A 4,448-nucleotide genomic window follows, 5' to 3' on the forward strand; every position below is an offset into this window, starting at 1 on the left:
GAAGCCACTCTTGAGGGTCCCTGTCACACCCCGAATTTCGACAGAATTCGGAAAAAACATTATTTGTTCCCGACTCTTCGATCTTCGAGGTGTGACGCACTCTCAACTCCCAAAAACCCATAAACAATCTAAATATGCGGATAATTAAAAACCAATAAAAATTTCAATTAAACAAATGTCCTCTTCATTACAAAAATTCATCAAATAAGATTAGGTTACAAATCTCTTTTCAATAACTCTTTAATTTAAAATTACAAATGAAAATACAAATAATATTTCCTCAACTGAAAATCTATATCACTTTAAGGGAAAACAAAACCTATCTTGAAATGCAACGCTAACACAAACCACAAGCAGCCACCAATCTTCTTCAACACTAAACCTGTCAAGACTTATCAACTGTGTTCATTTAATGAACACACCCGATAAGCAAACATGCAAATCGGGTCAGCATTATAAAAATGCTGGTGTGAGTAGCTCTAAAATAGAACATATAATTATACATATATATACACAATCCATACGGCAGTTAGTTCCTCCATCGAGGCGTCTTAACTTTCAACGACTAATACAACATCCTCAAATTCAATAACTAAGGCAGGTAGTTCCTCCACTGAGGCGCCTTAACTTTCAACAACTAATACAACATACCATACGCATAATAAAAAGGCATTTAGTTCCTCCACGAGGCGCCTTAGGTTCTAACTAAACTACTAACCAGCCAAACATATACAATCATCTATCTAGAGATATATCATTTACCACCATATTACCATAATTATATTAGTTTAGACTTTCTTTGTGTGTCCCTAAAATCACGTCGTATCTATGTCTTACCTAGTTTCCCTGGCTACCACAATCGCTACCCAACGCCGAACATGTACATCCACATTCCTCCCCTTACATAATGTACCACTCCGTGCGTAACTATCCTGAGCGGGATGCCGCACACCAGGTAAATCCTCACACGGAAGCCATTAATTATGTAAGTAATGCCACTATTCGGCATAAAATATCGCGTGTCTCGTTCTATTTTGCGAACGGAATAATCAAGCCACTATTCGGCTACGCCAGAGGGCCATTCAAATTTTATCAAACGCCAGAGGGCCAATCACATTATTTACGCCAAAGGCCATTCAGATTAACCAAACGCCGGAAGGGCCAATCATATCACATACGCCCGAAGGCCATTCAGATTCACTGAAACGCCAGAAGGGCCAAATCACATGAGTTGTGGTAGCTAGGTTCTAGGATTTTCGTTACATAATTTATTCAGGTGTCATACATTAATGACTCATAGTAATTCAACTATATCACGTGCAGGTCAATTACCTTATTGCACTAAGCCACAATATGTAGAAATATCTCAATTATATCTCATAACCACTTTTTAATATATATATCCCAACATATTATATAATGCCACAATACCAACGTCAAATCTTAATTAGATAATGACCACCAAATTTATACAAGCTTCCACAGCATTTTAACATTTGATTTGTCCATACAATTTACAACATAAAATGTAGCACAATTAAACAATCCACAGTCCACAATCAAAGCCCAATATATATATGTTTTACACACTACTCACGACAAATCTTAATTCGATAATGACAAATAACGTTATATGATGTTCAATAATATTTTATTATTATATTTGTCCATATTCTTAAATATGTGAAAAAGGGGAAAAAGTCAACATTCCAAAGTCAAAGGTCAACTGTCAAAGTCAAAGTCGACACCTCATGGTCAAAGTCAAACTGGCATGGTCAAAGTCAAAGTCAAAGTTTACACGTCATGGTCAAAGTCAAACTGTCGTCTCCATGTTCGACAGGTTTAGAGTCATAGCCATGGTTCATGGCTAAGGTCAATGTCAATGCTTCACATGGGCTCATGATTACTTAAAATGGTTCTAACCCAACTAGCCGAGCCCAAACCTTAACCCGAAAGTCTAAACATTTAAAGACCCAATTAGATCTATTTTAAGTTATATGGACCGCCCCAAAACTAACTTGAACCGGTCCAAAGAAAAGCAATTAAAACCGCCCCCAACAAGAAATAGAACCGCCCAACTCAAAAGATTAATATCGCCCAAAAACGTAAAAATCGATTTCGCCCAACCAACTAAACAAGCTAGGCCCCAACCAAAACTAAAATAGAATCGGGCCCAACAACAAATGAACTGGCCCATAGACTAAGCCAAATTGGTATGGCCCAAACAAATAACTTAAAATCGGGCCCAACAAGAAATAGAAATTGGCCCAAAGAACTTAAACATTTCGGCCCAGCTAACAATAAAGTTTTGACCCAACCAAATTAAACTTGCTAAGGCCCAAGGCCCAATTCGGATTACTGTTCATCTTCTTCAACCTTCTTCCTCCACCAGCCACCAAAACGCGCCGGCCACCCACTCCCATTTCATCAAGCCGATTTTAACCCAAATCCAAAACCAAACAACATTAGTTAAAACAAAAACCCCAAATCATACAATCCAACCCTCACCCAAAACTAGATCTAAAAGATTTTACTGCCGCCATTAATGACTTCCATAAGCTTCGACAGCACTACTGCCAAGCCCCCACTCAACCCAACATCAAACCAAGCAATACAAAGTCATAGCACAAGAGTTCAACCACCAAAATCGACCAAACATAGTTCAAACTATATTATTGCAGTGTTTAGGCGAGCCGCCATTAATGGACAGTGCAAGCTTTACCGCCACCCCCCAATATCCATCCCGACATTCTAACCACCGATATCAAACAACCCATCCCCATCACAGTTTAACAGTAACGCATACTGTAACGCCCGTATTTTTAAATACGTATTTTTCTATTTATTAATTAATTAATTATTTATTTATTTCCAAAATTCGTCGGACCGGACTCGGGATACGTGGGCCTGGTTTTGGGCCCGAGTCGGTGTTGGGCTTGGGTTTCGGACCCAAGTATATAAACACTTTTTCTAGAAAATAGGGTTCATAAAATAATAAAATATATTAAAAATGGAGGCGCAGATGAAAGTCGGATTTCCGAGGGTGGAGCCACACGGCCTCGGACGACGAGGATTCGTAGATTCGTCGCTCGCATTGAGTAGCTATTTAGCTATTTCACGGATTTATGGTTTTCCCTCAGATCGAGTATACCGACTAAGGTTTCGCCTATTAATACTTCGCTCGCTATATTGTTGTGTTGGACTTCGTGGTTTTTTGTATTATTCCACTTTGTTAAATTTCGCTTTTACGTAATTAAACCGTTGAACTCAAGAGAGCGCAATGGCGGGCGCTTTGTTATTTATATTGTTGTGTTAGTTGATTAAGGGTTAAGGTTGGGTCGATTGGGTGTTGGGTATCTTGAAGGGGGGTGTAGGCGGTGCTCGCTGCAGGAAGAAGAAGGCCCATTTTTGAGTTTGAGTTGTGGGAAAACTCGTTAGGGTTGTTTTAGTTTAATTTAAACTATAGTGCTTTCATCTAGATACAAAAAAAAATCGATGGGTTCATAGTGATTGTAGTGTGTGTGTGTGTGGGTTGTAAATGGGGCCGCCGAAGGCTTTAATGGCGGATGGCGGGTTGATTAGAAATTGGTATTTTGTTTTGGTCGATTTTGAATGGGTTGTTGGTGTGGGGATTATGAGTATTGATTTTGGAGGGTTGATGGCAAAGCTTGGGGAAGCTTTAATGGAGGTCGATTTTTTTTTTAGATCTAGTTTTGGTGAGGTTGGGACTTGACGATTTGGGCATTTCGTGTTCATTAATGTTGTTGGGGTTTTTATGGGGAGTAAAACCGGTTGGTCATTTTTGGGTGGCGATTTGGAATTTGGTGGGGGTCGATTTGGGCTGGTGGTGGAAGAAAATCGGGGAAGATGAACAAGAATAGCTTTCGGTTTGGGCTTTGGGCCTTGGGCTTAGCTAGTTTAATTGGTTGGGTCGGATTCTATTTTTAGAGGTCAGTGGGCGAATATGTTCTAAAGTATTGGGCGCTTCATTTCTATTTTGTTTGGGCCCAATTTTAATTAAGTTTTGGGACCGGTTCATTTAAAGCTTGGACCGCTTCTATTTTGTTTTGATGGGTCAACCATTTGTGTGTTGGACCGGTTTGATTAGTTTCCTTTGGGCCCGATCACTTAACTATTTTGGGCCGTTTAATATTGTTGGGACCACCCATCGACTTAAAATAGATCTGTTTGGGTTTTCCAATGTTTAAACTTTCGGTTCTAAGGTTTGGGCTTGGCCATTGGTCCGAACCATTACCTTGGTCACGGAGCCCACGAGCCGCATGCACCTTTGACCTTAGCCATGAACCATGGCTATGACCATGAACTTGTAACACCTAAAAACGACAAAACGACTTTGACTTTGACCAGACTTTGACTTTGACCGTTTGACTTTGACTTTGACCAGACTCCGCTTTGACTTTGACCGTGACGCTTTGACTTTGACCGTG

Source organism: Coptis chinensis, chromosome 3 (genome assembly GCF_015680905.1).
Source record: "Coptis chinensis isolate HL-2020 chromosome 3, ASM1568090v1, whole genome shotgun sequence".
NCBI classification, from domain to species: Eukaryota; Viridiplantae; Streptophyta; class Magnoliopsida; order Ranunculales; family Ranunculaceae; genus Coptis; species Coptis chinensis.